Source organism: Lithobates pipiens, unplaced genomic scaffold (genome assembly GCF_037356315.1).
Source record: "Lithobates pipiens isolate NorthernLeopardFrog02 unplaced genomic scaffold, aLitPip1_a1.2 Scaffold_19, whole genome shotgun sequence".
In the NCBI taxonomy this organism is placed as follows: Eukaryota; Metazoa; Chordata; class Amphibia; order Anura; family Ranidae; genus Lithobates; species Lithobates pipiens.
The window spans coordinates 365,170,457-365,196,642 of NW_027507764.1; the positions used below are offsets into that span (position 1 = coordinate 365,170,457).

General features: G+C 45.0%; 1 long non-coding RNA gene across 1 annotated transcript in view; it reads right to left on the bottom strand.

The window, feature by feature from the left end:
• Positions 1-5,633: 5,633 nt before the first annotated feature.
• Positions 5,634-26,186, bottom strand: part of LOC143996941 (uncharacterized) — a 61,815-nt gene continuing 41,262 nt past the window's right edge. The window contains exon 2 of the long non-coding RNA XR_013277615.1: positions 5,634-5,838. This is a non-coding gene — a long non-coding RNA (uncharacterized LOC143996941). The remainder of the gene's footprint in view (positions 5,839-26,186) is intronic.

Genomic DNA, 26,186 nt, shown 5'->3' on the forward strand with positions numbered 1-26,186 from the left:
TTTCTTAGCCATGAATGGATAGGAAAAGCATGAACAGATTGGGGAGGCTTTAATGAACCCAAACCAGAAGTGGGCTCATCGACTGACTGCGTTTCTGGCAGTAAAAATGTGGAACGGACCAATTCAGTGAGCGACTGTACCAACAACCTTTTCTGCGAACCTGATACTCTGCATCAGGTTCTTTGGAAGAGGAGACATGGGCCTTTTCCTGGTCCTTGAGAGAAATTTGTCATCTCTCGCCCCTTGTTTATCAGAATGAGGGTGCTGAGCAATGGATGAGGAGTTGCTACGCTTAGTCACACTCTGGGATGCGATTAAAACAACAATCTTTACTCCAAGCTAACTCTCAGGGGAGGATGCCATCTTACTGGGATGGATCTAGGCTTCTGTGTGACTGTAAGTCTTTCTAGAGCCCCTTATTGAGGTGTTTTTCACCCCCCTTCTGACTATAGCCCAATGCACAAAGCTATCAGAAAGCTATGTACTATCAGAAGGAATGCATCCACTGCTTGAGTAATAGTTCAGCTCTGTTATTGCTATTAATCCTCAGCTTGATGCAGCAGTAAATGTGTCAAGGAATGCCTGTGCCACCAACCTCATTGCTCTTGTGTCCCTCCTTCAGCATGTAATTAGACCTTCCTGCGCTGGATGTTGGAGGACACAAACTCCACGCTAAGCCATGCCCCCACTGACTACAGCCCTTCCCCTCCTGATCCTATGGGATCTCCAGGAGAAAGGAGGAATGGCGGAGGGGGGGTCTGGTAGCTACCGAGCGGTGTGCCAATCGCTCCATTTTTTTTTTAAACTATTGGCGCTCTTTCCCCAAGAAGAGGGGAAGAAAAAACGGCACGAGGGGGGGGCGTCTGGTGGGGAGAAGGAACCCCCCAGACTTACTGGTGGTCTTGCTGCTGTGGAGGAGAGAAACTTGCTGTTTTCTGGAGACAAACGTGAGCTCTCTGAGAAGCATGAGACGTAAGTTCTCAATACAGCCCCCAGTGGTGACACATAGGCTTGACAACACTTAAAGATTTAAAGGAAACATTCATTAGAAAATTTGAAAAATTTCATAGGAAACTCCACTTACCTTTCCCGTAGGGTTTTCTGTGGTAAACCAACAGACCCAATCTTCACCCTTCACGATGGGTTCCGTTAAAACTTCAGGAGCCCAGGGATCCTCGAGGAAACCCACAATCCTGGACCTGTAATAGCACCTCCGCCAGTAAACTTTATGGCCTTACTACCAAAAAGTACTGAATCCCGGGGTCCAGCTCTCTAAAAAGAGAAGCGTTAAAGGCAAGACCTTGTTTCTTTGGATACGAGGCCTGGATACCATTCAATTCAGACAAAAATACACTTTGAATGGATCCGCTCTGCATGGCTAGCCCCAGCAAAGATTGCTCCAGTGGAGCTCAGCACTGCACATCTTCACTCGTGACCAACACCTTAGACACTGGCAAAAAAACTCCCACCAGTGGGAGGGGTTATATAAGGAGTGCACTTTTTAATCTAGGGCATGCCAGTGTCCATCACCTGGAGGTGGCCTATAATCCACATAGTAACAATTATGGCTCTGCATCCCTTGATGTACGATAAGAAATTAAAGTGCCCAAACACATTCAATCTGGTTTTCTGCAAATTTACTCCTTTAAGCATGTTGGGCTTCTCTATGGAATATTGAGGCATATATTTATATTGTTTTATCACTTTCAATTCATTTTATTTGGGCCAGTTCGCACCATGAATCACATACGATCCAGTGTGATTTCAACGCATTCACTTGAACGGGCTGAAATCACACCGAACCGCAGCAAAAGTAGTGCATGCACTACTTTACAAAGCAAAGAGCAACCAAAACGCATAGTACTTCTGTACCACGTGATCCAGTGATAAATGGGTCCCATTCTGTGTGGAAGAGCAGCCATAAGCAGTCCTTTCAGCACTGATCAGCAGGAGTTACAAAAATTGATACATTATTTATTAATTAAAAGGGTATGCAAGTATGGCCAAAGCTTTTTTGGGCCATACGTCTCCTGTGGGTACACTTACTTTTGTGCTTCTAAGACTCAGATTCTGCTGACAGTGGGCTATTGCATGCTATTATTATTATTATTATTATTATACAGGTTTTATATAGCACCAAAAGTTTGCTCAGCGCTTTACAACATAAGGACAGACATTACAGTTACATTACAATTTGGTACAAGAGGAATCAGAGGGCCCTGCTCGTTAGAGGTTACAATCTAAAAATGTGACAGAGCTGCTTCAGGCTCTGGAAGATTCCCAACCATATTGTCGGGATCCAACCAGCTGCCTGATTGGCTGCTGGCTCAACCTCTCAGGGCACAACTGCGAGCGATGGAGGGGCAGAGAGGAGAGTGGTGAATGACAGCCACTGCTATCCGCTCCCACCAGGCAGAGGACTGAGCAATCGGTGGTCATGTGATCGCTCAGTTCTCGGGCTTAGAGCCGACAGTTGCAGCATCAAACCGAGCAGAGTATGTGTGTTTTTGTTAACCCCCAAATTTCTCCTTGAAATGTCTCTGGACAGTCATGTGATGTCATCGGTCCTTCTTCTCCTCTTATGTCATTGTTGGTGAGAGGGTCCTGAATGAGACTGTTCTCTGTAGCATTCTATGATGCCAACATTTGGAAACAAAAATAGCTGTATATAAACAATAACTGATTTTAGCTTTACTGTCAAGTGCAGCAAGACATTAGCTCTAATAAGACCTTATTAAAGCACAAACAGTCAATGGGTTTCCATCATAATGACCTTACTTAATAGTAGGGGTGCAACAGATCAAAAAACTCACGGATCAGATCGTTCCTCGGATCAGGGTCACGGATCGGATCATTTTTCGGATCAGCAAATGATAATTGAATTTGCAAAAACCTGTGAAAATTCCACCGCCATATAGTCACCACTGTAATATCCACAATCTCCCCCACTGTAATATTGGCTGAGCATGACTGGGTACGGCTGAGCATGGCTGGGTATTGCTGAGCATGGCTGGGTATTGCAGAGTATGGCTGGGTATGGCAGAGTATGGCTGGGTATTGCAGAGTATGTCTGGGTATGGCAGAGTATGGCTGGGTATTGAAGAGTATTACAGGGTATGGCTGGGTATGGCAGAGTATTGGCAGAGTATGGCAAAGGATTGGCAGAATATTGGCAGGGTATATAAGAGTATTGGCAGGGTATGGCAGAGTATTGGCAGGGTATGGCACAGTATTGGCAGGGTATGGCAGAGTATTGGCAGAGTATTGGCAGGGTATTGCAGGGTATGGCAGAGTATTGGCAGCGTGTTGGCAGGGTATGGCAGAGTATTGGCAGGGTATGGCAGAGTATTGGCAGGGTATTGCAGAGTATTGTCAGGGTATGGCAGAGTATTGGCAGGGTATCTGATCTCTCCCCCTCCACTGTACAGATCAGTACAGAGAGGGGAGAGAGGAACCGACGTCATGACATGACGCCAGTTTGTTTACAAGTGATCGCTCCGTCATTTGACGGAGTGATCACATTGTAAACGGCCTGGGTGTAGAAAGATGCCCGCCGCTTCGTAGCTGGGCCAAAGCCGCGGCCTTTCCTAAGGCCGTGACCGCGGATCGCGGCGTGTGCCAATCCGAGTGGGGTGACCCGTTCGGATCACGGATTGGTGATGATCCGTTGCACCCCTACTTAATAGTAAGGCCATTGTGGCGGAAACATGTTGACTGTTTTAGAGTTCTTTAGAATATGTTGAATCTGCTATTTGTGCCATTATGACAAGGTGACTTAATCTCCAAGCTGAATGAAGCTCAAAGGACAGAGGAGGAACAGAAGAAGGATTGTGTCACTATTCGCTACCTCATCGCAGTTCACCACTTTGGGCGCCTCTTCAAAGTGCTGCACGAGTTCTGAGTGATGACCAGTTGATGCAGTGAAAAGGCTCCCCAGAGCCTGTATTTGGGCTAAAAATACCCATTGATGGCACCAGCGTATGCAGGTGTTGCTGATAAGGCGAATGGCAGGCAGCTGATGTTGGAGCTGCATTTCTTCCAAGCAAGCCTTGCAGGAACCATGAAACAGACAGAGACAGAAATACAATCTAATCACACTTGTTTATTAATAAAAAATAAAAAGATAAATAGGAAAAAAGCGTAGTCAAGCAAGCCAGAGTCCAGTAGCCAGATCGGGTAGTCAGCCAGTCCAAGTTCATAAACCAGATCGGGTAATCAGCCAGTCCAGAGTTCAGGGATCCATGAAGAGCAAGTGCAAGCCAGTCTTGAAACAACAGCAGGAGATGATTCCAGTGATGTGACCAAACGTGAAGGCAAAGGAGAAATGAGCTGGAGACTTATATATAGGCAGGCCAGATGAGCATCATAATGAACAGCTGGTAACTGAAGAGAGAGAGAAGAGAACTGGCAATTAGCCGACAGCTGAGAGGCCAGCCCAGAGGAGGAAGGGCTAAGCCAGCCCTGACAAAGCCACTGGCAATTATGACCACATAGAGCAGGGGTAGGCAACCTCAGCACTTCAGCTGTGGAGAAATTACAAATCCCATCATGCCTCTGCCTCTAGGAGTCATGCCTATGATTGTCAGGGTCTTTCAGTGTATCATGGGAACTTATAGTTTCACCACAGCTGGAGGACCGAGGTTGCCTACCCCTGCCCTAGAGTGTCAATTAGGCCTCTTGGCCTGACAAAGGACCTACAATACTGGCAGATAGGGTATTTTGTGATAAACTACTTCCAGGCAAGGCACGTGTGTGAATTTTCCCTGGCAAGGTGGTAAATAGTAAACACATAACCTTGACTGGTTGAAGATGGCTTGGAGTCAGCCACCTCTAAGCCTGAGCTTGCAAAGCTGGCAGTAGCTCTGGTCCATTGTGACTCCTGTTCCCCAGGCATACTAACTGCAACACAGCATGGCAGTGTTTAGTCTGCAATGTTGCATATGCTCTAGGGCAGTGATGGCGAACCTTGGCACCCCAGATGTTTTGGAACTACATTTCCCATGATGCTCATGCACTCTGCAGTGTAGTTGAGCATCATGGGAAATGTAGTTCCAAAACATCTGGGGTGCCAAGGTTCGCCATCACTGCTCTAGGGAGTTTGGGGGGATTTTTGGTTCAGATGAGTTGGAGGATAAGGTGGCAGAGGAGAGGAAGGAAGATGGCAGCGCTGGGATTGGGGCAACAAACGGAGGGGGGGAGGCCAGGCAGCAGGGGGAAAAAGAGTGCATAGGGAGGATTATTGGTGAGGCAGGGAGGAGGGATTATAGGACCATACCCCTGTGTGTCTCTCCCTGCTGGAAGCTGGCTGGAGGGAGAGGAGGAGAAGCCAGATTTTAGCTGTTGTTGTAGAGAGAAACACACAGAGATCGGTTTCTGTAATAGCCCCCGCCACACCAATAACCCCCTCTCCTGCTCACATCTGATTCCCCTTGCTGCCCAAGCCCCACTACTGGCCTCATTATCAGCAGCCCTGGCTAAAAGATATGTAGCATCCCTGCCCATATTTACTGGACCACATCTCTGTGGTCATACAGTGGCTATAGAAAAGAATCATCCCCCTTTAAAATAATTACATTTGTTGCTTTGCAGCCTAAAATGAAGACAGACACAGTTAAAGACATAACACCAACATGTCAGATGTAAACCATATTTTGCTTTAATTACAGCCTGTTGGGATGTCTCTACTAACATTGCACATCTAGACTTTGCAATATTTGGCCACTCTTCTTTGCAGAACTGCTCAAGTTCAGTTAAATTTGCTGGTGACAGTTTGTGGACTGCAGTCTTCAAGCCATTCCATAGATTTCCAATGTGGTTTAAGTCTGGGTTGTGACCAATCTAATGAGTGAACAAACACACAATAAGCAACTACCTAAACCAAATATATACAGACAGTAGGATATGGCCAAGAAGCGTAGTCAGTGTCAAAGCCAGGGTCATGCACAGGAGATCAGGCAGAGGGAGCAAGGAGCAGGCCAGAACAAGGAGAGGGTACACGAGAACAGGAGTAAGGAGGAACATGGTTTGCAGGTCAGGGGCACATGGGCAGAACACAAAGGTAAGGGGAATAAGCAGAGGAAAGACTAAATACTCTTTCAGCAACAAGCATCAGGCGATGACTAATTACTATGAACTTCTGGCTGCTGAGAGACACCCACTGGTGGACACCGGAACTACAGCCAATAGGTCTGGGAGCCAGAGTGCCACCAGCAGGCGAACCAGTTCCTGACACATGCTTTAGCCTAAAGTTATTATAATACAATGTTCCAAGATAGTGGTCCTTTAACATGAGCATGGCTGAGTGTTGACAAGAGCTTTGCAAGGCTTTCCCATGTATTTTGTGAACATTTGCATAGGCATTGTAGGGCATTTTGTATAAAACAGGAGGTTGCATGACTCTGTTATGGTATTTCATGGAACTAGATCGATGAAAACACTCACAAGAATCCATGTAACAAGCATTTTGGAAAACGTACCTTATAGAGTAATGGAAGATGAAGACTCTTGCTGTCTGAGCCACTAGGAACTAGTATACACTCAGAAAAGTCAGGGGAGTATCATTATTTTCCAATTTGCTCCAGGTCAGTGACACAAAGTATTCAAGTGAGCATAATCAGCAGTAGCAAAAACCATCATAATCAAGCCAGTTCATTTTTGTAACCACTTGTGGACCGCCCACTGTAAATATGTTGTGGCAGGGCGGCAGTTCTGCTTCAAATCGCGCACCTAGTACATGATCTGACACTTCCGGGTCTGGGGAGCACATGCCCGCCAGACCACTCTCCACTGTGATTATTCACAGTGAGGGCTGATAGGCAGGTATGGCGGACCCAATGTCGGTTGGCACCCGCCGATGCTTCGGTGGTACATACGGAGAATGGTGATCTGTAAAAAAGGCAGATTGTCATTCTGTCAGAACAGAAAGCATGGTTCCTGTGCCTTTGCAAAGCAGGGGTACCGATCCATGCCTTCCCCTAGTAAAAGCACCTCCCCATAGTAAGAAAACACCAGCTAGGCACACAGTTAACCCTTTGATTGCCCCTGATGTTAACCCCTTCCCAGTTTCATTACTACAGTTACAGTGCATATTTTTTAACACTTATCACTGTATTAGTGTCACTAGTCCCCAAAAAGTGTCAGTTAGTGTCCGATTTGTCTGCCGCAATATCACAGTCCTGCTATAAGTCACTGGTCACTGCCATTACTATAAAAAAACTAAAAATAACTATAAATAAATAAAAATATACCATAGTTTGTAGAAGCTATAACTTTTGCCCAAACCCTATTAACATAAACACAGGCACACCTATGTAACCAATAAATATATGCTTATTCTGATTTTTTTTATATATATAAATTTATTTATTTAATTTTCACAATTTTATTACAAGCAGGGAAAAAAACACACCCATCTCCATAAATTTATTGAATAGCCATTGAGAGTGGGAGGGTTTAATCTCTACCCTACCCCTCCCATAATAACATAAAAACCAACCATCCTATTTACTTTACATTCCAGGGAAATACCCATTTTTTTCCCCCTCCCGGCCCTCCCCTCCACTTCCTGGTATGAGTGGATGGGAGCCCCCCCCCCAAGTCTCTGAACCTCAACATATTTCTTTGTTAGTTTAAATTTCTTCCATGCCTCCCACTTCCTCTGCGGCTCCCTACCTATATCCTCCTCGTCTACCCTAAGTTCCTCCATTCTGTATATTTTGTCTATTTTCTCAAGCCACTCTCTTACTTTAGGTGGTTCTACTTCCTTCCTTTTCTTTGGGATCAGACTCTTTTCTGCATTTATCAGGTGGATTGTAAGGGGGTTTTTATACTCTTTTACTGACGAGTCTATACAATGGAAAAGGCAGACCCAGGGACCTTAGGGTATTTGATTTTTAGTTATCATCTCTATATATCCTAATATTTCCCTCCAATACTGTTTAATCTTTGGGCAATTCCACCATATATGTGCCATATTCCCCGGTTGTCCACAACCCCTCCAGCATTCCCCAGTGAGCTCTGTTTGGTATTTTGCCATTATGTCCAGTGTCCTATACCATCCTTGCCAAACATTTATAGTTTGTTTCTATCATCTTAATATTTGTTGAAGACCCATGCAGCAGCCTCAAAATGTTATCTATATTCTGCTTATCAACTCGTGGGCCTATTTCTTTTTCCCATTTTTTTATAAATGTCGGCACCTCCACCTCATCATCCCATACTAAGGTCTTATATATCTGCGAGATCCCTGCCCGGGATGTTTTTCCCTCACAGATCCCCTCAAAGGCTGTCAATTTCTCTCCATCTCTCAATGGTCGTGGGATTCCGAAGACAAAATGTCTGAGCTGGAGGTACCGCCATTCATTCAAATCAAACAAATCTTTTTCTTTCTTTAGTGTTTCTAGTGTGTTTATTTTCCCCTCTTTTAATATATGTCTCAATTGAACATTTCCTTTTTTTATCCAATTCCCTCCCATAGTGTTTTACCTGGTGGAAAGAGATCATTCTCTTTTAAATGTATTAGTGGAGAATTATATTTCCATTTATTGTGTTTGTGCACTCCATCCCAAACTCTTATCACATTATTTGTCAATGTAAGTGTTTTTCCCCCCAGTGTTCTATATTGTGGTGGTGTCCAAACATTTCTCCCTAAATTTGTGTCTGCTAAGCTGTGCTCTATTTCTACCCATCTTTTTTTACTATCTAATTTTGTCCATTCTACTACCCATGTTAATACTACTGCTTCATAATATTTTTTAACATCTGGTACACTTAGTCCTCCTTGATCTTTTTCCAATTGCAGAGTCCTTAAAGTGGTTTGGTACCTAAAAATGAAAGTTCATGTTATTAAAATCAACAGATAGCATACTTACCTAAACGAACCCTGAAAAAAAAAAATATCATTTCCTTACCTTTTATTTCTGATGTTTCAGCTGACTTCCTGGTTGTCCTCCCGTGGGAGTAGGTGTGGCTATCGTCCTCGCAATGGTCCCTGGGAAATTTCCCAAGAATCCATGGGGGACAATGAAAGTTTTTCTTTCCTTGTCACTGCTCTCACTGAGCATGTGCAAGATGGAGCGGAGCATGCTGGGAGCCAGACGTCATCATATACCAGGAAGTAAATGCCTGTGGGCTTCAGACGCCCACAGTTAAAATGGAAAATGCCAGGGCAGGTTTTTATAAGTCATCCTGAGGAAAAGATTCGTGGCGCCGGGGGTCAAATAAACGCCGGACGTGGATGCCAATCGAAGGTAGCACTCACCCACCAGTGAGACAGGTAAGAAAAAAATAAAAAAAGAGTGGAATCCCGCTTTAAGGATATTCTGGGTCTCTTATTTTGGCAGATACATTTTGTAATTAGAGTTTTAATAATTCTAAAATACACCGGAGGGATATAAATCGGGAGCATCTGGAATTTGTATAATATTTTAGGCAGTATAACCATTTTTAGGGCGTTTATCCTTCCCATCCAGGACACAGGTTTTCTTATAATTCTCCTTATTTCTTCTTTTAATTAATCCAAAAAAGGCATGAAGTTAACCTGATAAATCTTATCGATTGATGATGTCAGTTTTACCCCTAGATATTTAATTTCCCTCTTCCATATTTAGGGAAATTCCTTCTGGATACTCTGCTCTTCTTTTAGGTCAATATTTACATTTAACACTTCTGATTTCCCCGGGTTGATTCCGAAGTTGGATAATTCTCCATATTCTTTGATTGTTTTTGGCAGATTTGGCATTGAAATTCTGGGTTTGGAAAGGTAAAACAGTACATCATCCGCAAATGCGGCTAACTTGTCTGTCGCCTCCCTAACTCCCACCCCCCTTATATTGGGGGTCCCCTTACCGTTTCCAGAAATGGTTCATGTGCCAACATAAATAATAATGGCGACAGCGGGCACCCTTGCTGGGTTCCGTTGTACATCCTGAAGGGTGGGGATAGTGTTCCATTGACTCTTATAGCAGCAGTTGGATTTCTATAGAGTACTTCTATCCAACTCAAAATCCTAGGGCCAAACCCCATTCTCTCTAGAGTACCCATCATGAATCCCCAGTCTACTCTGTCGAAAGCTTTTTTCGCATCAATCGACAAGAATAGACTGGGGATTCCCCTCTCCTGCATTTTCTGGAGCAATAACAATGTCCTTACTCCATTATCTTTTCCTTACCTTCCTACTACAAATCCCACCTGGTCTGAATGGATCAAACTCGACATTAACTTTTTTATCCTAAGGGCCAGCACTTTAGCAAACAACTTGGTGTCAATATTCATTAATGAGATTGGTCTATAATTAGAACAGATTGTCCTCTCTTTCCCTTCTTTCAAAACCGTGTTAATTGTAGCTATCGAGGCTTCTTTACTCAATCTATATCTACTTCCCAATCCATTAAAATATGCGCAGAGTTTTGGGGATAATATTCTCTAATTTTTTTAAATATTCCATAGTAAAGCCATTGGGCCCAGGGCTTTTCCTTCCCGCAGATTCTCTTATTACCTGATCTACTTCTTGTACCGTTATTGGGTTTTCTAACTCCTGGGCTAACTCCTCTCTTAATCTAGGAACTTTTGCTTGGAGCATATTATATTCCTTAATTTTTCCTTTTCTATTGGTCTCTTGTTGTCCTGTCTGTCTGCGTTTAACTTAATATAACTGCTTATAGAACTCCCTGAACACTCCTAATATATCCTTGGTATTATATACTAACTCCCCTTTCTTATTTAATATTTTCTCAATATAATTTATAGATCTTTTTTTCCTTAATATCCTAGATAGACATTTACTATTTTTATTTCCCCATAAATATCTCTCTTTTGCTATCCTAATTTCTTGCTCCATTAGTTCCTTTAACTCTTCTCTTCTAGTTATTAATTTTTGCTGTAAACCAGTCTTGTTCCCTTTTCCTACTTTTCACTTTTTTATGGGATTGTTCTAATCTATAGATTTCCTCACTTAGTGCTCTTCTGTTGTTATTTATTTCTTTCTTTCTCCTTACCCCTAATGAAATATACATTCCTCTGACATAGGCCTTGTGGGCCTCCCATATGATATTCTCTGCAGTATCCCTTATCCAATCTCCAAGAGAATAGTGGTTTATGCAGACCTGGGATTCTAAGTTTCATAGTCATTGGAGCATGATCTGACACAGATCTTATTTCTATATTTGTAGATATTACATAATCTAATATCCTGTGTTCCACCAACCAATAATCAATCCTTGTGTATGTTGCATGCACAGGGGAGAAAAACGTGAAGTCCCTTATCTTCAGATGTTGTGTTCTCCACACATCAACCAGCTGATACTGGTACAGCTGGTGTTTAATTGCTCTCAACTGTATGTTTCCTATCCCCCGTGCATGCAAAGTACTATCCAATTCTGGATTCATACAGAAGTTCAGGTCACCGGTCACAATCACCATCCCACTCTTAATCTGCCATCATTTCTCAAGAGCTTCCTTCAGAAAGATCGTTGGGCCTCTATTAGGACAGTATATATTGACTAGGGTATACTTTACTCCCTAAAACTTTCCCTTTAGAAATAATAACCTTCCTTCCGGATCCCATAACCTGTCCTCCAAAGCCACCCCCTTTGAATTACTTGACATTGAGTCGCCATAGTACCACAGGGGGTATCGCGGGGAATATAATCTAACCTTGCTTTCATGCGATATATGGGTTTCCTGTAATAAAAAATCCCTGCATCATACTGCTCAATCTCTTTCAAGATTTTATACTTTTTAGCTGAATTATTTAGGCCTCTGACGTTTCTAAGTCAGGAAGTTTACTGTAGACATATTTTATAGAAAGTACCTTCTGTTGCCTTCTATGTTTAATCGGCCCTTGGTTGGAAGTCCAAATTCCTGAGGTTCTAGACTGTAGATTTTTACCCCCCACCCTCCCACCCCTCCTCCTTGACCATACCTCGGCCTCTGCACCACCTACCAGGATGCATCCCCTTCCTAGCCACGTACCTTACCCCTTGGGATGAAGCTGTGTCTGGGGAGGGGGGAGGCAGGAGCGGGCACTCAATAGAGGTCCAGTTCCGCAAACCCCCCACCTTCAACTCATTTCAAAACATGTTCTGGTAAATTCCCTCCCCCCCAGCACCAGTCGACCCCTACCCCTCTACCCCCCTAGTCTTAATCACTATTCATTCCACTCTCTGCTATCTTCCTTCTTTACTGGCCGTTCGTTCTCTGTGTTGTCCTACTGAGAGGTTTGGGGCTGGGATCCCTAATTTTTACAGAAGTCCTGTATCTCTTCCACAAATTTTAATCTCACCGTCCTTCCTTCTCTCTGAACAATTAGGGCAGCCGGGAATCCCCAGCTATATTTGATATAAGTCCCCTTAATTGTTCCAATAGGGGTTTAAATTGCCTTCTCCGTGCCAATGTTCCCGCTGAGAGATCTGCAAACACCTGGAATGCCACTTGTTCATATTGAAGTTGAGGCTTTCCTCTTAGACTACTTCATATTCTTGCTTTGTCAGTAAACTGATGGAATTTAACAATGACGTCTCGGGGGAACTTCCTCCTTCAAACCTGGGGGTTTCCTTATCCTGTGCACTCTGTCAATCTTTAACTCCTCCCCCTCTCCTCGACCCAGCAAGGGATTGAAAATCGTTCTCATTTTTGCCTCTAAGTTTTCTCCATTTTGTTTTGGTAAATCTCTTATTCTTAGATTTTGGCGTCTATTTTGGTTCTCTTGCTCTTCCAATTTATAGAGAAAGTCCCTTTGATTTGTTTGCAATTCCTTTACTTGCATTTTTAATTCCATAATCTCTTGTGCTTGCTTTTCCGTTTTCTCTTCTGACTCTTCCACTCTCCTCAACAAATGTCCCAGATCCATCCTTCCATTTGTAATCTCTCTTTTAATAAGGCTTTCCATCCTCTCGAACATTGCCTTCATCTAATTTTTAGTCGGCATTTGGGATATATTTCTCTGTTCTTCTCCTTCCCCCATGTCTATTTCCCTCTCCATTTCCATCTCCTCTCTCGTTTTATCACCTTACACCCCCTTTTGTTTAGCTATCTCTTTCTTAGTACTTTTGGTGTTTTGTACTTTTTTTCCATTCCTGGGCTTTTAGAGTTTCCCTCTTTAGTTGTTAAATATTTCTGTATCGAGCTTACGTTTACACTTGTATTTAGGCTCTATCTTGGGGTTTTAGGTTCTGTCGATTTTTGAGAGCAGCCTCTCATATTTTATTCTTGTTTCTATCTCCTTGTCCCACCACGGAGAATGATCCAACAGTCCCCTTTACTCCCCCCCCCCCCCCACCGCCTCTCCCTCCTCCCCAATTATCTTTCAGGGAAAAAAGATTTTATAATAGCAGAGACCCGTTTGATCAGGATCAGTTTTCACAAAATTCTATTCAGAACCGTTCATGGAGCACCAGGATGGGTGAAAATATTTACCTAACAGAGAGGGAGGGGGATTCCACCACCATTCACCTTTAATAAGGGAAAAACTAATTAACCATTTGGAGTTTTTGACAGTTTTCCTTTCTATTATATGGGGTGTTGTGATCACCGGTGCCTCCGCATGTAGTCCTCCCAGAGCCCGGCTGTCCTCTCACACATGCCCGACTCATAGGGCACCGCCACGGCTAGCGTCCTCTCCGTGCGCCCTCACAGGTGCCTCCATCCGGCTCCTCCCCCAGCTCACACACGTCATGTCGCCATCCCCCCTTATTGGGATTTTTTTACCAAAAATTTATAGCAGAATATATATTGGCCTAAATTGATGAAGAAATTCGATTTTTATTTTCTATTTTTTTATTGGATGTGTGTTATAGCAGAAAGTAAAAAATATTGTTTTTTTTGTTTTTTTTTCAAAATTGTCAGTTTTTTTGTTCATACGCAAAAAATAAAAACCGCAGAAGAGATCAAATAACATCAAAAGAAAGCTCAATTTGTGGGGGAAATAGGACATACATGTTATTTGAGTACAGTGTCGCATGACTGTGCAATTGTCAGTTAAAATAACGCAGTGCCGTATTGCAAAAAATGGCCTGGTTAGGAACTGGATAAATCTCCGGTTGTGGTTAATCAGGTTTATTTTACAGCACATCTTTTAACCTGTCAGAAAGACTGCTTACACCATACAAACAAAAGGGTCTGGTGCCGTGGTCCAAGTGGCCCACACTGCCCAGGTACGTTGCAAAAGTCCTTGGCAAGTTGGGGTACCTGTTTTCTTTTGGAGGGTATTTCTTCTATTGTCAATATGGAGATAATTTGGAGAGTATTTATTTTATTATTTACTATATTGGTGGTCCCATGTTTAACTATGTGTAATAAGCACCTGTCTCCTGATCCTTAGACCTTAGATCTTGGGGACCTAGTCACATGTGAAGGACATGCAAGCTATCTGGTGCTTCCTTTCAAAGTGTAGAGTGACATTATTTCCTTATCCTGAAAGGAGCTGCTGAATCTCTAGCATGCAAATGTGGCAATCACCCCCTGAAAGTCTGTATACTGGTTTACACAGATTTGGCAGAAAATCTGAAAACCCCAGAATGCATATGAAGCTGGTTTCTTTCTCCTACTTTGTCTCTATATATGGTCAGGATTTGTCAAGTTTTTGTTTTGGGAAGGAAAAGCTGAAATGGAGATCTACTAATCCCATTGTCTTTACATCAGAACTCTAGGTTCCCTTTTACCTTAAAATTGGAGTAAACTCCCATGCATGAATTTTACCTATAGGTAAGCCTATAAGGCTTACCTATAGGTACTGTAATCATCTCCTAAACATACAGCTGGTGACATCACCGAAGCATGCACTCTGAAGGAACAGCCACCTGGGCAGTTCCTACAGAGTCCTGTGCTGTAAGCGGCAGCTCCCACGCACATGTGCAGGAGTGACATCATCCCGGCTCTGGCCACTCACACGACCAGAATCCGCAAACCCGGAAGGAAGACTGGTAAAGATGGAAGCCTTGTCAGTGGTGACAGCTCACCACCAGAAGAGCTTTGTTAAGGTAAGTTTTACATACTGTGCTAGTATGTGAGGCATACTAGCACAATTATAACTTTGCTTTGCAGGTTACAAAAAAAAAAAAATCACAGGCGGTTTATTATCACTTTAAAATAGTTTGAAACAGTTTGGCTCAAACAAATTATTTGCGTGACTGCTGGGGATGCTGTCACAGACTGTAGTAGGTTCTGCTACATATAGTAAGTGCTGTTGTCTTCCTTCAGGTGTTCAAGTAACTTCTGCTGCTGAAAAGAGAGTCACTCCTACTGCATTTCCATTGTTCAGGAACAGCCCTGTTTTTTTAATGAATACAAGTGTTTTTTTCTGATTGTCAGAGATGGAAAGGCAGGGATGGGGCAACTTGCAAAACCAGTCCCAATCACAGTGATTGCTTGGAAGATAGACTATAAATTCAGATAAGTTGTGTTCCTCCTCCCTTTCTCTTTACTGAAATACGTACCGTAGTTACATTCAGAAAAAGTTCAGATTCATGCCCCAACTGGTGGATTGGAAGTCCAGCAGCCCAGCAATTAATTAAGATAGTTATATTGTGCAAAAAAGTAACTTTAAATTGATTAATGAAATTAGATCATCATAAAGCTAAAGCAAGATTTTTATTTTTAGCTAATAAGTATTGCATCAGTTGTATAATTATCAAATGAAAATTGTACACACCTATGACTGATTGGTATTTAACTTCTGTTCGAATACCCACCCACTAGCTCTTCTTAGTGTTAAAAAGCTGTAACACCATACAGTAAAAAGCTGACTATATTTTCCCTTTTGTCTGCAGATTTTGGCTTAACAATCATTTAGGTATTAGTGTCATACTCCGAAAAAGAAACACCCTGCCATAAAACTGAACTTCTGTAGCAACAGGAAACCACAACATTTCATAACAGATTAAACCATCTCACACTTAAACCATGATTATCCAATGTAAAACTAGGTGGGGCTAAATGGAATGTTTTCCAAGTTTCTTCTGAAGGTACCAGCGGGATAAAGAGCATCCATGAACAATTCATCAATCATGTGTCCTAATCATGACCATGAATATACCTTAAAAAATTGCCATTCAAGTCAATCAACATAATCATAAATATTCACACTTTATCATGTTTTCTTTGCCCAAATTGTTTCACCCTCCTAGTCAGTGCAGGCTGATAGGCACATTTAGTACTGGCTCCCCTGTAATCAGTGGAGCTGTTGTTGATTGTTCTAGCCTGTTCAGTGTTTCACAGGCTGCTGCTCTGCTGGAGGAAACCCCTGTGCAGGGGTTCTGCCACTGGGGCAGGACCACTGGAGGTGCCATCTACAAGACATTGAGGTCCAAGCTGAAGCTTTAGCCAGGGGAGTCTATTTGCAGAGATTAGTTCTGGAATCGGATTGGGTCTGGAGCTCACTAAAGAATGCCAGGAGGAGGTTGGAGGGAAAGTGTCCAGTTGTCCTATAGTGGTGGGAGTCTGTCTCCTTCACTGAAAAATATCCGATGCATATCAGAAGGAGGCATTAAATGATTCTGTGGCCTTGTGGGTAAAGACCCCAATGCTGAAAGTAAGTGACTGTGCGCAGCTTTTGGTCTTTTGGGAGAAGCTATAGTTACCCGTTCACGCGTGTAAACTAGCAAAATAAAGAAGAGTTCAGTCCACCAGATTTAGGGTATCCCATGTTTCCTTCACTCCATTCAAGTTCACCATTACAATATAACCCTAAAATGACACCCCTAGACTGTTCCTTCAAGCCAGAGGTAAAGTGGAAAAAATGCTGAGATCAAAATTGGAATAGTTTCTGACAGTAGCCAACTAGAATTCAGCCCAAAGTGACAGTGTCTTTGCAAAGGCCCAGTCGCACCTAACAGTTATACTCACCTTACCAGTGCTTTTCTCGCTGCTCCCATTTAATGTATGGTCACAGTAACTGGTACTGTATGGTGGAGAATGTGATCTGTTCTTTTGTAACAATGCTTGTGTCTAGCAGTCTTTAGCCACATGACCATGACCAGTGGAGTGATGTCACAGCTTCTCTCACTGTCTGGCACCAGCCAACACCTTGTAGCTTGGTGCAGGCTGCAGGATTGGTAGTGTGACGGACCGCATGGCACCCCGCTTGGGTGCTTCTGCCAAGATACAGCTTTCTCCACTCCTTAACAAGAACAAGCTATTGTACTGTAGCTGAGAATTGCACCCAAGAACTAGACAACACTAACTTAGGTGCAAACTGGAACTAACTTTATTGTAAATTCACACAGTATTTATACCACACAAAATCAGATAAGAGCTTGATCACATTATCCTAAACAATGCAAACTTTAAACAGTAATATCATCAGTACATCTAGCAGCTATCAGTAACCCACTTAGCCCCTTCATGCCTAAGCCTTTTTCTGACATTTGTTGCTTACAAGTTAAAATCTAAATTTTTTGCTAGAAAATTACTTAGAACCCCCAAACATTATATATATATATATATATATATATATATATATATATATATATATATATATATATATATATATATATTTTTTTTTTTAGCAGAGACCCTAGAGAATAAAAAAGGCAATCATTGCAATATTTTTATGTCACATATATTTGCACAGCGGCCTTTCAAATGCAGTTTTTGGGGAAAAATACACTTTCATGAATTAAAAAAAAATAATAATAATAATAACGTTAGCCCAATTTATTTTGTATAATGTGAAAGATGATGTTACACTAAGTAAATAGATACCTAACATGTCATGCTTTAAAATGGCGCACACTCCTGGAATGGCGACAAACTACAGTACTTAAAAATCTCCATAGGCTACACTTTAAACATCTCTACAGGTTACCAGTTTAAACTTAAAGTTACAGAGAAGGTCTTGTGCTAGAATTATTGCTCTCGCTCTAACGATCGTGGTGATACCTCACATGTGTGGTTTTAACACTGTTTACATTTACAGTTGCAACTTACGTATATGTGTTCACTTCTGCGTGCTAGGACGGAGCGATTGGGCGCTTTCACTTTTTTTTCTTATTTATTTTATTTTATTACTTGTTTTTCTTTACACTGTCACTTTGAAAAAAAAAATAATAATTCTCAACACTTTTATTGCTGCCAGAAGGAATGTAAACAACCCTTGCGACAGTAATAGTCAGTGACAGGTACTCTTTATGGAGGGATCTAGGGGCTATAAGACCCCAAATCCCACCTTTGCACTTAAACGCATTCAAAACATCAAGTTTGGCAGTTTTAAATTCTGTCATTTTTTTAAATTCTGGAGCCTTTAAGTTTTCAGTAAACCAGAAGTGACATCAGAAGATCATGACATCAATTCCGGTTTCATATGGGTTTCCGGCCAGCCGGCGGACGTGCTAGCTGGTCGATTGGGTCTCTCAGTGGGATCGTATTCTCCCGCTACTTGGGATAACAGCTGAGTGGCTTCTTAGCCGCATCAGTTGCTACCTCAAGAAAGCCAACTGCTGGCTCTAAAAAATAGTACTGGGGTGATGCCCTTCAAGCCGAGGCTGTATATTTGTGTATGGTTGGTGTGAAGAGGTTAACTTAAACAGTGATCTAATTAACAGTAAGCTAATCAACAGCTAGGCCCCAAGACATGTCTCGATTAGTCAGGGAGCGCCAACCCCTGACAGTTCGACAACAGATCTCCTGCTGCTCTGAGGGATGTTCTCCTGCTTCGTATGTCTGCCACAAAAAACAGCTCTTGCGTCAGTCTCAGCGTATTTTTGAACACGGGGAAAAGAATGGACAGCTGGCTAGGGAGGGCTCCTCGCCTGTGTCCATCCCCAGCATTAGAGATGCAGATGGATTGCCTTTGACTGATCCTATCTCTATCAATAACTGTTTTGCGTCTTATTATCAGGAGCTTTACAGCTCCCGGGGGTCAGGCACAGATGAGGAGCTGCATAATTACCTAGAGGAGATTGAGTTGCCCTGTTTAACATCTGCCTTCCGAGATGCGCTGGACAGCACCATCACCTTGGAAGAACTTCTGGGGGTGGTGGCCTCTCTGCAGGCTGGTAAGATGCCACCGGCCGAGTTTACATATATGATTTACATATTTTTTACATTTTACACATTTTACACAGTTTACATATATGGAAGAGCTGCTCCTAACATTTAGGGCTGTGCTTCTGAAGGTGATGGAGGAGGAATCTCTCCCCCTTTCCATGTCAGAGGCAGTTGTGGTGGTCCTTCTAAAACCCGGGAAGACCCCAGATCAGTGTTCCTCTGGCCTATTTCCCTCCTTAATGTGGATGCAAAAATTTTTGGCAAAGGTTCTGGCTGGTCGACTGAACACTGCAATCACTGCTCTGGTACATGCAGACCAATCCGGATTTATGCCAGGTAGGGGGAAAGACATTAATATCCAAAGGCTTCTTACCCATCTATCGAGGGTGATGGGGATGGTTCGGAGTTGGTGGCCTCTCTGGATTCTGAAAAGGCCTTCAGTGGAGTGGCGCTACCTTTGGGCCATCCTACGTAAGTTTGGGTTTGGTCCCTGATTCCTACGCCTTTCACAAGCAGTTTCCACCTTCTCTAACACTGGAGTCTGATCTGGTAGAGAGCTTACTCATTGCTAAGGTTATAGACAAGCCCTTATCTTTTCTATATTTCCTCCTTTCTATAACCCCTACTAACAAGTTGGCCAGGACTTTTGCTAAATGGCAGGTAGATATCCCCAGTTTGACAGAGGAGGAGTGGGAAGACTTCTTGTCCTCGTTTGTTATGAACATGATATTGACCAGGGATCGGTTCCTCCAGATGAAATTCCTGCATAGGGCTTACTTTACCCCGAAGAGGTTAACAATAATGAATCCCACAGCCCAAGTTCCCTGCTGGAGATGTGGTACACAGGCTGCTTCCTTTTTACACATGGTTTGGTCCTATCCACAGCTCGACGCATATTGGCTAGCAGTCCTTGCTGATCTAAATCTGATTACTAATCTAACCCTTGGGTCGGATCCCAAAATCATGCTACTAAATGTCTTTGATGATCATAATATAGGCCACCTTCTATGCACGGAGGGAGATATTTCTCCATTGGAATGATGCCCTACCACCCACAATATATACATGGCGCTCTGTCCTGAACTCTGTTATTCCTCTCTACAAGATCAGATACCTTAACTGGAACTGGCCCAAAAAATTTGACAAGGTCTGTATGGGATGGATAGATGCCTGGGGCTCCATGGAGGAGGAGGCGCCTCAGCTTGCTCAAGATGCTGTACTCTGATTCTCAGCTGCTCATGGGTATCCAAGTCTTTATATTTCCTTACAGGGTTTTATATGCAATATTATCCCTTGTGGCCCCCTTTCTTCCTGCCCCCCTTTATTTTTTCCTCCTCACCCCCCGCAGGATACACTTTCTCCCTTTCAACCCCCCCTCCCTTTTTTTTCCTTCCCCATCCTGCTATAGATAAGTTCAACTCTATGCTATAATGCACCAGTATCGATAACCGTTTTATTTGTAAGAAGTGACCTAGCTTGGATTAATCTCCTGATATCTATATGGTTCCGCATGTTTGGTTATCCCTGATTTACAAATTTGTTGCCTAATATGCCTGATCACCGCTTGTATTTTCAAATATCTTAATAGTAAATATAATAGAGTCTATAGTAGAGTCTTAATAGTCTTAATAGTAAATTAATAATAAATTTTTTCTTGTTAAAAAAATAATAGAAGTAATGAGCTTCAATCATCCTGACACCATACCAACCATGGTGCTGGGATGATTGAAGCGCTAACATCAAGTGTTTGGAGTATCTTTTCTGCTGATTGTTCAACTGATTATTACACATATTGCTATTATGGTGTAGGAAAGATCTGTGCCTGCTGTCCCTTCATCCCTCTTTCTTTCCTTCCTTCTCTCTCCTTCCCTTCCTTCTCCCTCCTTACTTCCCTATTTCTTTCTTTCTCCCTCCATCCGTCGTTCAACTCAGACTCAAACCACACCCCCTGTGATACACGCCCCTTTAAGCCATGTCCAACATTTAGTTTAACTGATGCCAATTTTTTGCCGCGGCGCACTTCGCATGCCTAATTTTTCTTCCCCCACTACGGCACGCCTAGAAATGAATGCCCCACCCCCTAATTATAATAAGACTAGAGGCAAAAAAGTGTCCCTATAAATTTTTGGACAATGTTGGCAACTATGCCATAGCCAGTAGCCAAGAGCCTATCCTGCAGTCCCCTCCAAAAGCCCCTGTCCCAGTTGGGTCTGTCACAGGTAAGAACTGAGAAAGAATGCTGGCAACGTGGGACGGCAGGTCCTTTACTAAGTCACTGTCAGTTTGTCTTAAATTGGCAAAGTGGCATTTTCTCTACCATAAAATGACACGGTTGGCCAATATGGGCATTACTGAACTTTTTTTGTCAGCTTTTTTTCCTCCAGTTTTTTCAACAAATTAATTAATTAAATAACGAATCAATCAATTAGCGTGAAATCTGCTCAGTATTTTTTTTTACTATTTATCTCTCAGCATTTCAGCAGTCATTCAACTTATGTAATATAATTACTCCAACATTAATTATTCCTTGAAAAACTTCCCAGTAGTTTTATTTTAAAACTCTTCTAAATATTTCTGCTCGTGCTTTTTTCCCCAAATGGATTACTTTCATGTTAACCTCTTAAGGACCAGCCGCCGCAGTTGTACTGCGGCAAAGTGGCTGCTTCCCGTGAATCGCCGTCATTGTACATCGGTTCATACAGGGAGCCCACTGGCCAGCGGGGGAGCCAATCAGCGGGTGGGCCGGCCACCCGCAATCGTTCCCTACAGTGACAGAATGGGGATCTGCCTGTGTAAACAAGGCAAATCTCCGTTCAGACAGGGGAGATCACACCGATCCTGTCTTTCTGCTATGCAGGAAGACGGATCTGTGTATTTCCCTAGTCACACATACAGTTAGTAAACACACTGAGGGAACAGATTTAATCCCTTGATCGCCCCCTGATGTTAACCCCTTCCCTGGCAGCGTCATTAGTACAATAACAGTGCATATTTTTAGCACCGATTACTATAATAATGTCCCAAAAAAAGTGTCAAAAATGTTAGTTAGGTGTCTGATCTGTCCGCCGCAATGTCTCAGTCCTGCTACAAAATCACAGATCACCGCCATTACTAGTAAAAAAAGAATATTAAAAATACCATATATCTATTCCCTGTTTTGTAGACGCTATAACTTTTTTGCAAACCAATAAATATATGCTTATTGCGATTTTTTTACCAAAAATATGTAGAAGAATACATATTGGTCTAAAGTGAGGAAGACATTTTTTTATTTTTTTGGGGCTATTTATTATAGCAAAAAGTACAAAATATTGTTTTGTTTCAAAATTGTCACTATTTTTTGTTTATAGTGCAAAAAATAAAAACCGTAGAGGTGATCAAATACCACCAAAAGAAAGCTCTATTTGTGGGAAAAAAGGACCTCAATTTTGTTTGGGTACGTTGTCGCACAAACGTGCAATTGTCAGTTAAAGCGGCGCAGTGCGGTATAGCAAAAATGGCCTGGTCATTAAGGGGGAAAATCTTCCGGTCCTTAAGTAATTAAACTAACACACCCATGCAACACTGCTAAACAGTAGACATGGGCGCCGTCAATAAATTCATTTAGTTCTGTTCCGTTTCGGTTCGTATTAAAATTAATTCGTACTTTCGTATTTCGTGTCCGAAATTCCGTTTCATTTCGTACGAAATACGAATTGTCGTTAGGTTCCTTAACTTGTATGAACGTTCGTTACGATGAATTTAAAGGCAAAAATATACCTCAATATAATGACAGTCGATGCTGATGGAAGTTTGGTTTTTATCCAAAATACGAAATTCCGTTGAAGAATTTTCTATCCGAAATACGAATTTTCATTAGATGAGAAAGAGAGGAGCGGATTGTGTGCCATGCACCGCTGGTCCCGTTTTCGCCTGCTCCTCCTGGGGCTGCTTATTATGAGGGGCTCCCACCATCCCTGTGCTATGCTGACTTCCTCCTGGGGCTGCTTATTATGAGGGGCTCCCACCATCCCTGTGCAATGCTGACTTCCTCCTGGGGCTGCTTATTATGAGGGGCTCCCACCATCCCTGTGCTATGCTGACTTCCTCCTGGGGCTGTACCTCTGCTGTGCTCATTATGAGGGGCTCCCACCATCCCTGTGCTATGCTGACTTCCTCCTGGGGCTGCTTATTATGAGGGGCTCCCACCATCCCTGTGCTATGCTGACTTCTTCCTGGGGCTGCTTATTATGAGGGGCTCCCACCATCCCTGTGCTATGCTGACTTCCTCCTGGGGCTGTACCTCTGCTGTGCATATTATGAGGGGCTCCCACCATCCCTGTGCTGTGCTGACTTCCTCCTGGGGCTGTACCTCTGCTGTGCTCATTATGAGGGCTCCCACCATCCCTGTGCTATGCTGACTTCCTCCTGGGGCTGCTTATTATGAGGGGCTCCCACCATCTAGGGTTGCCACCTGTCCGGTTTTGACCCGGACAGTCCGGGTTTGGACACATGTGCCCGGGTTTCCACCCGTCGGAAACCCGGGCACACATCAACCATCCTGTGCCAGCTGGATCTCTGGCTCCGGCCGCCGCGACCGCAACAAACATCAATGTTCAGTTCACACTGCCCAAACATCGTTGCGCTCCGAGTCTGAGCCCAGCTCAGCAAAGGGCAGCAGCGGGTGTTCTGTGATTGGCCGAGTAGGCTGCAGGTCATGTGTGGGACGGACCGGATGGGGAACATGAAGGTCCCTGAATAATTCGTCTCAAGCCGTAGCTGCTGGTCACATGTGGATGCAGGGCTGTACTGTCTGGATCATCGTGACAGCCCTGCATGCTCCGGAGTCCTAACCCACGCTGTGTTTCTGTCTCCTGTCCATCTCTCTCATCCGCTCTGTCAGCCGCCCCCCCCCCCCTCCTGGCTCTCTATCTGCTAGACCCCCCCCCCTCTCCTGGCTTTCTATCTGACAGACCCCCCCCCTTTCCGGGCTCTCTATCTGCCAGACCCCCCTCTCCTCTCTGCCAGACCCCCCCTCTCCTCTCTGCCAGACTCCCCTCCCCTCTCTGCCAGACCCCCCCTCTCCTCTCTGCCAGACCCCCCTCTCCTGTCTCTCTCTCTGCCAGTCCCCCCTCTCCTCTCTGCCAGACCCCCCTCTCCTGTCTGTGTCTCTCTCTCTCTGCCAGACCCATCTCCTCTCTGCTAGACCCCCTCTCCTGTCTCTCTCTCTCTCTCTCTCTCTGCCAGACCCATCTCCTCTCTGCTAGACCCCCCTCTCCTGTCTCTCTCTCTCTCTCTCTGCCAGACCCCCCTCTCCTCTCTGCCAGTCCCCCCTCTCCTGTCTCTCTCTCTGCCAGACCCCCCTCCCCTCTCTGCCAGACTCCCTTCCCCTCTCTGCCAGCCCCCCCCCCTCTCCTCTCTGCCAGACCCCCCCTCCTGTCTCTCTCTCTGCCAGTCCCCCCTCTCCTCTCTGCCAGACCCCCCTCTCCTGTCTGTGTCTCTCTCTCTCTGCCAGACCCATCTCCTCTCTGCTAGACCCCCCTCTCCTGTCTGTGTCTCTCTCTCTCTGCCAGACCCATCTCCTCTCTGCTAGACCCCCCTCTCCTGTCTCTCTCTCTCTCTCTCTGCCAGACCCCCCTCTCCTCTCTGCCAGTCCCCCCTCTCCTGTCTCTCTCTCTGCCAGACCCCCCTCCCCTCTCTGCCAGACTCCCTTCCCCTCTCTGCCAGTCCCCCCCCCCTCCTCTCTGCCAGACCCCCCCTCCTGTCTCTCTCTCTGCCAGTCCCCCCTCTCCTCTCTGCCAGACCCCCCTCTCCTGTCTGTGTGTGTCTCTCTCTCTCTCTCTCTCTCTGCCAGTCCCCCCTCTCATGGCTCTCTATCTGCCAGACCCCCCTCTCCTGTCTGTGTGTGTCTCTCTCTCTCTCTCTCTGCCAGTCCCCCCTCTCCTCTCTGCCAGTCCCCCCTCTCCTGTCTCTCTATCTGCCAGACCCCTCCCCTCTCTGCCAGACCCCCCTCCCCTGTCTGTCTCTCTCTCTCTCTCTCTCTCTCTCTCTCTGCCAGACCCCCTCTCCTCTCTGCCAGACCCCCCTCTCCTGTCTCTCTCTCTCTCTCTCTTTATCTGCCAGACCCCCCCTCCTCTCTGCCAGTCCCCCCTCTCCTGGCTCTCTATCTGCCAGACCCCCCCCTCCTCTCTGCCAGTCCCCCCTCTCCTGTCTCTCTATCTGCCAGACCCCCCCTCTCCTCTATGCCAGACCACCCTTCTCCTCTCTGCCAGACCCCCCTCTCCTCTCTGCCAGACCCCCCTCTCCTCTCTGCCAGACCCCCTCTCCTCTCTGCCCGACCCCCCTCCCCTCTCTGCCAGACCCCCCTCCCCTCTCTGCCAGACCCCCCTCCCCTCTCTGCCAGACCCCCCCTCCTCTCTGCCAGTCCCCCCTCTCCTGTCTCTCTATCTGCCAGACCCCCCTCCCCTCTCTGCCAGACCCCCCTCCCCTCTCTGCCAGACTCCCCCCCCCCTCTCTGCCAGACTCCCCCCCCTCTCTGCCAGACTCCCCTCCCCTCTCTGCCAGACCCCCCCCTCCCCTCTCTGCCAGACCTCCTGTCCCCTCTCTGCCAGACTCCCCTCTCCTCTCTGCCAGACCCCCCTCTCCTGTCTCTTTCTCTGCCAGTCCCCCCTCTCCTCTCTGCCAGACCCCCCTCTCCTGTCTGTGTCTCTCTCTCTCTGCCAGACCCCATCTCCTCTCTGCTAGACCCCCCTCTCCTGTCTCTCTCTCTCTCTGCCAAACCCCCCTCTCCTCTCTGCCAGTCCCCCCTCTCCTGGCTCTCTATCTGCCAGTCCCCCCTCTCCTGTCTCTCTATCTGCCAGACCCCCCCTCTCCTCTCTGCCAGACCCCCCTCCCTGCCAGACTCCCCTCCCCTCTCTGCCAGACCCCCCCTCTCCTCTCTGCCAGACCCCCCCTCTCCTCTCTGCCAGACCCCCCTCCCCTCTCTGCCAGACCCCCCTCCCCTGTCTGTCTCTCTCTCTCTCTCTCTCTGCCAGACCCCCCTCCCCTGTCTGTCTCTCTCTCTCTCTCTCTCTCTCTCTGCCAGACCCCCTCTCCTGTCTCTCTCTCTCTCTCTTTATCTGCCAGACCCCCCCCTCCTCTCTGCCAGTCCCCCCTCTCCTGGCTCTCTATCTGCCAGACCCCCCCTCCTCTCTGCCAGTCCCCCCTCTCCTGTCTCTCTATCTGCC